Source organism: Phyllobates terribilis, unplaced genomic scaffold (genome assembly GCF_046119375.1).
Source record: "Phyllobates terribilis strain yellow unplaced genomic scaffold, ASM4611937v1 Scaffold_24__1_contigs__length_18792416, whole genome shotgun sequence".
NCBI classification, from domain to species: Eukaryota; Metazoa; Chordata; class Amphibia; order Anura; family Dendrobatidae; genus Phyllobates; species Phyllobates terribilis.
In genome coordinates, this window is record NW_027362784.1 from 3,113,708 (window position 1) to 3,124,850 (window position 11,143).

Sequence of the window (11,143 nt, forward strand, 5' to 3'; positions counted from 1 at the left end):
AGAAAAAAATATTTTTTTGCATTGCTTTATTCTGAGAGCTCTAACTTTTTGATTTTTCGGATGATGGAGCTGTATGGCGGCTTGATTTTTGCGGGATGAGATGACGTTTTCAGCGGTAACATTTTTATTTATATTCGTCTTTTTGATCGCGTGTTATTCCATTTTTTGCTTGGCGGTATGATGATAAAGCATTGTTTTTTTTTGTTTTTTTTTTCACCGTGTTCACTGAAGGGGTTAACTAGTGGAACAGTTTTCTAGGTCAGGTCGTTACGGACGCGGCATACCAAATATGTGTACTTTTATTGTTTGTTTGTTTTTTTTCATAATAATATTTATTGATGGGTACATTATATTTTTATTTTTAGTGGATTATTATTTTTATTTTTTTTTAAATATTTTTACAATTTTTTTTTTATTTTTTTTTTCACTTTCAGACAGTTTTTTTACTTTTTTACTTTGTCCCACTATGGGACTTTCACTTTTTTTATTCTGATCGCCTGCATGACACAGAAATGCAGCACCATCCCTGTGCCATGCAGGCTATCAGCGCTGGACAGGGAGAAGATAGTTTGGAGATGCACTGCGCATGTCCAAACAATCTTCCTGCTGTCTGGTGACCTGGATGTTGTCATGACGACATCGGGTCGTCATGGCAACACCCAGGAAGCCGCGGCAGACAGCGCTGGAGGCCGGAAGAGGAGGTGAGTACACCGATCACCTCCCCTTGCCTCCGCAATGCTGCGATCGACTTCGATCGCAGCATTGCGGGGATTAATGTGCTGGGAGCGGTGCAGGACTGCTCCCTGCACATAGTATCGGGTGTCAGCTGTGTGCGCGCACGATCGCCATGACATACTAATACGGGTCAGGCTCTTAAAGCCCAGGGCACTGACGCGTATTAGTACGTCATGGGCTTTAAAGGGGTTAATCAGCCCGGAAGCTGCGCATGGGACGTACTTGGACGTTCGAACATTACAAACAATACAAAAGACAAGGCCAAGTCGACCTGTCATTGGCTACAGCTGAACAAATTGGCCATCTCAGTCTCCTGACCTCAATATCATTGAGCCACTCTGGGGAGATCTCAAGAGCGCAGTTCATGCTAGACAGCCCAGGAACTTACAGGAGCTGGAGGCTTTTTGCCAAGAAGAATGGGCAGCTTTGCCATCTGAGAAAATAAAGAACCTCATTCACAAATACTACAAAAGACTTCAAGCTGTCATTGATGTTAAAGGGGGAAATACACGGTGTTAAGAACTGGGGTATGTGAACTTTTGATCAGGGTCATTTGGATATTTTCTCTTTTTAAATCTTAATGACAACCAAAAACACAGAAGTTTGACAATAAATGGCTTCACCCAACCAATAACCATGAGTGGAGAAAAAGTTTTTTTGTTATCATTCATATTCTCTGAAACAAGGCCAAGAAAGCAAAAATTCTGCCAGGGTATGTAAACTTTTGAGCACAACTGTATATAAATATATACATATACTGTATATCTATAATATACCGGGAGATGCGTCCCTCTGTCCGAAGCGCCTGCGCAGTCTGGCTCCAGACAGAAGAACGCATCCAGCCATTACAGAGAAGAGGAGTGTATGGAGCTGGAGATCGCGGTATGCGTAGACACTGAACACATACCGCGATCTCCGGCGCCATAAGTAAATACTTACATGACCGGTAGGAGTGTTACCACGGTGCCTCTGTTCTGGCCGGAGACCGGGTCAGAAGTGCGGCATCGGAATCAGCGCATGCGCAAAGCAAGCTATCTGACTCCATTTTACAGGGATGAGAGGTACCATGCATACCAGGATAGGGATGAGAGGTACCATGCATACCAGGATAAGGATGAGAGGGTATTATGCATACCAGGATGGAGGGGTGCCATGCATACCAGAATATGGATGAAGGGCCATAAATACCAGGATAGGGATGAGGGGTCATGCATACCAGGATTGGGATGAGGGGTGCCATGCATACCAGGTTTGGGATAAGGGGGTACCATGCATACCAGGATAGGGATGAGGGGGTACCATGCATACCAGGATAAGGATGAGAGGGTACCATGCATACCAGGATGGAGGGGTGCCATGCATACCAGAATATGGATGAGGGTGCGATGCATACCAGGATTGGGATGAAGGGTGCCATGCATACCAGGATTGGGATGAGGTGTGCCATGCATACCAGAATTGTGATGAGGGGGTACCATGCATACCAGGATAGGGATGAGAGGGTACCATGCATACCAGGATAGGGATGAGGGGGTACCATGCATAACAGAATAGGGATGAGAGGGTACCATGCATACCAGGATAGGAATGAGGGGCCATGCATACCAGGATAGGGATGAGGGGGTGTTATACATACCAGGATGGGGATGAGAGGGCCATGCATACCAGGATAGGGATGAGGAGGTACCATGCATACCAGGATAGGGATGAGGGGCCATGCATACCAGGATAGGGATGAGGGGTATCATACATATCAGAATAGGGATGAGGAGGTACCATGCATACCAGGATAGGGATGAGGGTTACCATACATACAAGAATAGGGATGAGGGGCTACCATACATACCAGGATAGGGATGAGGGGTACCATACATACCAGGATGAGGGATGGGGTGCCATGCATACCAGGCTTGGGGATGAGGGGGCCATGCATACCAGGATGAGTGATGGGGTGCCATGCATACCAGGATTCGGGGTGAGGGGTGCCATGCATACCAGGATTGGGGAGGAAGGCTGCCATGCATACTAGGATAGGGATGAGGGGTGGCATGCACACCAGGATAGGGATGAGGGGTACCATGCGTACCAGGATAGAGAATGAGGGGTACCATGCGTACCAGGATAGAGAATGAGGGGTACCATGCATACCATGATAGAGAATGAGGGGTACCATGCATACCAGGATAGACAATGAGGGGTACCATGCATACCAGGATAGAGATGAGGGGTGTCATGCATACCAGTAGGATGGGGGCAACATATAACAGGTTGGGGGAACAGGATTGGGGAGCACAAATACCAGGATGAGGGGGTGTCATGAATTACAGCACACAGACGATACCGGGGAGATCACGCAATATCTCGCCGTTGCCGTCACACTGTCCGTATTTCGTCCGTAGTCGCAAGCACGTGATTTAGACTACTCTCTACGTAGGTATTGGTAAGCGACCAGTGAGCGTATGGCGTCACACCTCGGGGATTCCAAAGTCTGGAATCCATGTTTAACGCCCTCCGTATGGTCACTGTCAGCTTCGCGATAGCCCAATTATTATTATTCTCTGCCACCACCAGCAGAGTTTGAAATATAATACAGGCCTGGCCGGACGCCAGCATATTGGTAGCGTATATGGCTTCGGGGAAGGGAACAATTACAGAATAAAAGAAACAGGACTATTCAATTTTAGATTTAATCCAAAAGGGAGGCAGTGTTTAGGAAAAATATATACAAGTGTAGCATCGGCGTCTCTGCCTCCTGGTAGGCAGAGACGCCGTCCCTCTCACTTTCCTGTTCAGCGCGCGGCGTCCTCCAGCGCTCCTTCCCTCGCTGCTGCCGGCGCACGTTCCTTCTCAGGCACTGTGCTTAGGGCGCGCGTGCTCTCCCTCTCTTAAAAGGGCCGCGCGCGTCGTCCTAAGGAGTCCCCGGCCAATTGCCGGAGGACTTCCCATATATAAGGCACCTCCTCCAAAATGGAGGAGCCCGAGCAAAGTTGTTTGCACTGTGTCTGATCTGTGCTTTAGCCCTCAGGTTCCGCTGCTAGCCTGACTTCTCGTCCTGCCTGCCAGCCTGTTATCTGCCCGTTACCTGCCGAGCCTGCCAGCCTGCTCACCTGGAGCGCTCACCTGTTACCTGCCTTGGCAATGTGTCCGCTCACCTGGGAGCATCCGCCTGCCCTGTCTGTCAGACCGCTCACCTGGGAGCATCCACCAGTTACCTGTCTGTTACCTGCCTCGTCTGTCTGCCCGCTCACCTGGGAGCACCCGCCTGTTACCTGCTGTGTCCGTCAGCCCGCTCACCTGGGAGCGCCCACCAGTTACCTGCCAGTTATCCACCTCGTCTGTCTGCCCGCTCACCTGGGAGCACCTGCATGTTTCCTGCCAGCCTGCCTGGAGACCCTGCCGTCACTTACTGTGACCATCTTCCTGGTAAACTTAAAGACTGCTACTTGCCCTGCTTTCTCAAACTGTGACCACTTGCCAGCTACCAGAGACTTCCGCCTGCTTGCCGTGTCCATCCACCATACCGGTCAGTCCCAGCCATCTGACCCATGGGAGCCACCTGCTCTCTTACAAGGTCGTCCCCAGAGTAGCACCTGGTCCCTCAGCCCGGATCCTCCCTGGTCACGGTGTCGTTAGCTGCCGTACGACCAGGGTCGGTTCGGGTGGATACTTAGTCACGCCCCTCTGGGTCCCTCCTTGCACCTCGGCACAGAGGTTCCACCACCCGGATCCATAGCAACAAGGATGTTACAAAGGAGACATTAAAATACATAGGCAGTTATATAAGATAAACCGGATAAAAGAAGATAACTTACAGTATACAATCACGGAGACGATTCCATATAGGTGGAGGAGGGGCTCCCCAGTTGGATTATGTTGTTATTGAACAGGACCCATTGCTTATAATTCTTATTCCCCCTGGAAATGAGTGCTTCTGTACTGTCCATGGGTTCTCTTGTACCTAAGGGGAGATCTGGCCACACGCTCCTTGTGGTGACATCATGTGGGCCGGTCTCCAGCCTGTACATTTTTGATTAAAAAAGCTAACTTCGGCGATAACTTATCGCTTGTTGATCGCAGAAGATTGCAAACTACGCCATTTTATCCCTTCTGATTTTATCTTTATTTAGAGACCACACATCACATAGCTACAGTCTGCTATTCTGGTGTTTTGCGCTACAGCTCCCTAATTTTGCTTACAGCCCTGGAAAGCTACCTATACATTCCTGCGCTGATTTGGTCACTAAACATATGGGTCCCGTTACTGTCGGACGTATGGAACTCACAACATTTCATAGTTCATATTGGAGTCAGCGAGTCTGAAAATTTCCCTTTGAGGCTCGGGAAGCAGCCTCACGGTTACATGCAAATTACTGCAAGCCAGCGTTTTAATTACCTCCTGCGTCTTTCAGAGACAAGATGCTTGCTTCCTAAAGAAGTTGTAACACTCCTTGGCTGGCATTGTTTGCATAAGCTATTTTTCAGGCGTGTGCTAATTGGGGCTTTTGTGCTGAGGAAAGTGGGACATCTTGGTGCTGACAAGTGGTGAGGGGAGTGAACATCTAAGTCAGGCAAATATGGAAGAACATTTTCCTGACATCTATCCCTTTTTGAGGTGGCGTAAGGGGTGATTTACAGATCGCCCCTTTAAGACTACCTCCTCGGTCTCTTCTTGATGGGACAGCCCGTCGGCTTTGCCATGTTCACTACCCTTTTTGTGCCGAATGGTAAAATCGTACTGCTGTAGAGTTAGGCTCCACCGCAGTAGCTTACCATTGTCACCGGACACTCGATGCAGCCAGCTGAGGGGGCTGCAGCTTCCGCAGGGCCCACACTATAGAGAGGCACTCCTTCTCCACAGTAGCGTATGCCACTTCCAAGGGTAAGAGCTTGCGGCTGAGGAACATCACTGGATGCTCTTCACCCTGCCCATTTACCTAGCTGAGCAAAACACCCAGGCCAAATGCACTGGCGTCCGTTTGGACTACAAACCGCCGGGTGAAGTCCGGGACCTGCAGAACTGGGGAACTGGCCAGGGCAGCTTTCAGCGCCGTGAAAGCCCACTCACAGTCAGCTGTCCAGTTGACTGTCTGCGGCAGCTTCTTTTTCGTGAGATCCGTCAGAGGCTTAGCAAGGGGACTATAGTTGGGATCAAACTTCCTATAGTACCCTGCCGTACCCAAGAAGGACATCACCTGCTTCTTGGTTTTGGGGGAGGGCCAGGAGGTGATGGCATCAACCTTCCCGGGCTCGGGCTTCAGAGTTCCGCCACCCACTCTGTGTCTGAGGTACTGCACCTCCATCATGCCTACCTAACACTTTGCAGGCTTGATATTCAACCCAGCGCCCTGGACCCGCCTGAGCACCTGCTTCAGGTGCGCCAGGTGTTCCTCCCAGGTGGGACTGAAGACGGCAATGTCATCCAGGTACGCAACCGCGAACCCTTCCAGTCCCTCGAGCAGCTGGTTGACTAATCACTGGAAAGTGGCAGGTGCATTCCTCATGCCAAAGGGCATGACGAGGGATTCATACAGCCCGAATGGTGTAATGAAGGCAGACCTCTCCTGGGCCTCCTGAGACAGAGGAATCTGCCAGTATCCTCGACTCAGGTCCATAATTGTCAAGTACCGGGCCCCGGCTAAGCGACCCAGCAGCTCATCGATGCATGGCATTGGGTACACATCGGGAGCTGTGATGGCATTTAGCCTCCCGTAGTCCACGCAGAACCGGGTGGTCCGGTGATTTTTCAGGACCAGGACTACAGGCGAGGCCCACGCACTTTTTGACCATTGGATCACCCTTAGGCCAACATCTTATCTATCTCCGCCTTCATGTCTTTCTGCACCTCTAGAGAGACATGGTAAGCAGACTGCCGAACTGGGGGGTGACTCCCTGTGTCCACCTCGTGGACAGCTAGCTGCATCCTCCCGGGGACATCCGTGAAAAGGGTCAAGTAAGGCTGGAACACATCTTGCAGCTGCGACTTCTGGTCCGTGGATAGCTGCGGGTTGAATTCCGCATCCTCAATAGACCCTCCGTCCAGGGTGGTGGCCAGGACTTCTTTGTCGCCTTCTTCGGGGACACTACATACAGGAAGGGCACAAGCCTCCCTGTCATGATGAGCTTTCATCATGTTGACGTAGAAGACCTTCAGCCTTTTCCTGGCATGGTCAATGGTGACCACATAGTTCACATCATTGAGGCGCTGGCATATGGGGAATGGGCCTTAACAGGCTGCCTGAAGCTTGTTCTGGGTCATGGGGACTAAGACCCACACCTTCTGACCCACTTCATACACCCACTCCCGGGCGTTCCGGTCATACCACAGCTTCTGGCTGGCCTGGGCCTGCACTATATTCTCATGCACCAGCTGTGTCATTGCCTGCATTTTGTCATGGAGCAGCATGACATACTCTATGATGGACACTTTGGGGGTGTTCAGTTCCCCTTTCCAGGATTCTCTTGCCAGACCAAGGGGTCCCCGGACTCGTCTGCCATACTGGAGCTCAAAGGGGGAGAACCCCGGTGAGGCCTGTGGTACCTCTCTGTAAGCAAAGAGCAGGTGTGGGAGGTACCGCTCACAGTCGCGCCCATGGGACTCGACCAGCATCTGAAGCATCTGCTTAAGGGTACCATTGAATCGTTCACACAAACCATTGGTCTGTGGGTGATACGAACTTGATACCAGGTGCTGCACCTGCATTTTCTCACAGAGAGCTTCCATTAGGCCAGGGGTCGACAAAGTTGTTCAGAATCTAGGAGCCAGCCAAAAAATTTAGGAGCCAGAATTTTTTTTGTTGACAAACTGTACATATAGACCCCCTCACACATGGCGTCTCCCCGGGGAGCACGGCCTTTGTATGTACTTACACAGGTAGCGGGAGATGAGAACGGGCCCCCGGCCACAGCGATCCTTCCCCCCAGGGCCGGCTCCAGGTTTTTCTGGGCCCCGGGCGAAAGAGTCTCAGTGGGCCCTTTTAACACATACCACGATTCATGATGCACAGATACGGCGGAGAAATAAATAAATATATATATATATATATATATATATATATATATTTATTTATTTATTTATTACACATGGCCCAGCCTGCCCCCTCATCCTTCACATACGCAGACATATGCGCGCACACACACGGTACGCAGACATATGTACACATACAGACATACACATAGATAAAACAGACATATATATACACAGTCATATACACTGACATTCACATACATGCACTCACACAGACCCATTACTAATATTTTTAATATGGGGATTGGGGAAGCCTCACTCACCTGTCCCCGGTCCAGTGTCCTGTCCAGCAGCTCCTCGGGTATGGGGCAGTGCAGGGCCCCCGGCGTGTCACAGACTTCATGGCCCTGGAACATCAGAGGGGCCCACTTGCGGTCGGGTCCGGGCCCCTCCCGCCCATCTGTGCAGGACCTCCGCTCCGACGGTGTTCGATTGCCGGCACTCCCCCAGACATGGCCGCGCGCTGTGCGGCTGTGTCTGCTAGTAATGACGCAGCAGGAGCGACACACAAGCACAATTAAAGGTGCAGTGCCGTCGACCCTGCCGTGTCATTACTAGCAGACACAGCCGGACAGCGCGCGGCCATGTCTGGGGGAAGTGCCGGCAATCAAGCAGTGCCTGCGTCCCTGAACAGGTGCCGAGGAAGCGGCCAGGGCCCCGACAGTGAGTGGGCGGGTGGGTGTGTGGGCTAGGCGCCAGACAACATTTTCTAGGCGCCACTGGCGACCAGGCGCCTGGGTTTGTCGAGCCCTGCATTAGGCAAGACATGAACTGAATCCCCTGGTCTGTAAGCATCTCCCTGGGAAATCCTACCAGTGAAAAAATGACCAGCAGCAGCCTTATCGGCTCGAATGGAGGACAGAGCTACTGCCTCCGGGTACCGGGTAGCATAGTCTACCACAGTAAGGATGAACTGCTTTCCAGAGCTGCTGGGGACAGCCAGTGGGCCAATGATGTCCACAGCAATCCTGCCAAGGGATCAGGGGAGCCTTGGGGGCACGCCCCGACTTCCTCACTCTTTGGCACGTGATACCGGAGCAGCAGTAGTTGGCAATGTCTGTCCCTATTTGGGGCCAATAGAAGTGGTGCAACAGCCTGGCCTTGGTTTTGCGGCCCCTCAAGTGTCCAGCTAGTGGAATCTCATGGGCAACCCGCAACAGCTCCTCCCTAAACTGATAGGGCACGACCAGCTGTCTTTCCCTCATCCACTCCTGTTGGGGGTTACAGGGGACCGCTTCTCGGTACAACATCCCCTGATCCCAAAATACCATCTCCTTATCGGATTCGGAGATGGACTTCTCTGCGAGGTCCCTTAACGCCTCTAGGCTGACATCTGTGCGCAGAGCCGCCTGGAACTCCTGGCTGGGGGTAGCCAGAAGCGACGTTAGGGCCCCCACCTCGCTGGAACTGTCTGGGACCGGCTCTGGGTCCACAGCCAGTTCTGTTGTCCCACAATGGGATGAGGGCCAAGAAGGCAGCGCATTGCGGGCGTTCTAGGTACTAATACTCCGGGTGACAGCGGCTATGTAGGCCGCCTTCCAGGAGGACAACAACCCCTTATCATCAGCCTGACAGGCTGGAGGCACCAGCTCCCCACCATCCCCCAATACCTCAGGAGCCGTGCCAGTCATGGGGCAGTTGCTACCGGCCAAGTCACAGTCCGTCGTGACACTGGTCGGCGGCACGGGACCACTGGCTTCAAGGTTCCCGGGCCTGCTCCTACCGCCCTTAGCACTCATGCTGGCTCCGTCTTGGGGGTCCTCAGCAACATCAGCCCGCCGGGCGACATGGCTGAGCACTCCATTACCACATTACATATCATCATTATGCATCATATTAGTGTTCATATCATTGGCATTCTCATCATAGAAGTCATTGACAGTGGCATTATATAACATATCAAATCTGGGAGGGTTGTCAGGAACATACTGGGCAATCAACCGTCCCAGATCAGTCCCCAATAAAACATTGGTCGGGAGGTTCTCTGACACCCCCACTTCCCGCAACCCCCTCCCCACACCCCAGTCTAGGAAAACCCGGGCCATGGGCAAAGGACAGTGAACAGTCAGGGTTTTCCCAGGGATAAGGTCTTCAGGGGACACCAACTCAGGGCGGATGAGGGTTCGTTCGGCTCCGGTGTCCTTGAGCTCCATAGTGACTATCACCCACAGTGACTGATTGCAAATTGTCACAGAGTCCCCCAGCCACCCCACCCACAAAAAGAACTGCTGCAGCAGGCCCCTGGGCCTTAGGTGTGGGGTTCTTCTTCTGCCTCTGCGGGCAGGTGAGGCTGATATGACCAGTCTTGTCACAGGTATAGCACTTATGGGAGTCAGATGCGGGCCGGGTGCTGAAAGATGGGGCAGAACCCGCTGAGGGCCGGCTGGCTGGAACACTGGGGGTGGTCGTTGGCTTACCCCCTTTCCAGCTGGCGGCTGACTTCCGCACCTCTGGCGTGCGGTTGACCTCATAGGTATCCGCGATCTGGGCTGCTTTGGCAGCTTCCCTCGGCTCCCGGTCAAGCACAAACTGTCTCACTTCCACTGGGCAAAGATGAAGAAACTGGTCCTTCACCATCATATCCTTCAGGTCCTCGAAGGTGGTGACTGACAGTCCTTGGATCCACTGCTAAAACTAGGTTCTGAGCCCGTCTAACACGTTACTGTAGGTGTCATGTGGTCCACGTTGGAGGGCTCTGAACATTTTCCAGTAAACCTTCGGAGTCAGCTGGTACTTTTTTTATCAGTGCCTGCTTGACGGCATCGTAGTCTCCATCTTGTCCCCGAGGGAGAGGATCAAACACCTCCAGGGCTTTTCCTCTGAGCCCGGGAGTTAAGTACCTTGCCTACTGGTCCGTGGGCAGCTGGTACTGTCTGCAGGCCTTTTCAAAGCCTCGCAGAAATGTGTCCAAGTCCCCATCTTTTTCCATCACAGAGAAATGTTCAGGACGGGGTTCAAAGCAGTTGGACTCACGGGTCTGCGTGGAGGATGACTCCTTCTGAATCCGGGCTAGCTCCAGCTAGTGTTGTCGGTCAGCTTGGGGCTGGCGCTCCTCCCGGTCAGCTTGGGCCTGGCGCTCCTCTCGGTCAGCTTTGGCCTGTTGTTCTGCTCGCGCCTGGAACTTCAGGATCAGCTGCAGTCGTCCGTCACGATCATCTGCGGCGAGCTGCTCCAAGGCCATCTGCAAGTGGGGGTCCACACTACCCTAGCTGCGGGTATGGCTGGTAATCACAGGTGTGACCCCTGCAGCAGCTGGCCTCCCCATCATCAGGGCTCTGCTGTCGGACAGGCTCTGCATCACCTTGCAACAGTTCAGCAATCATTTGGGCCTTGGTTTTGCCCGTGGGGTCAATCTGCCTCAGCTCACACAGGGCAGTGATAGTG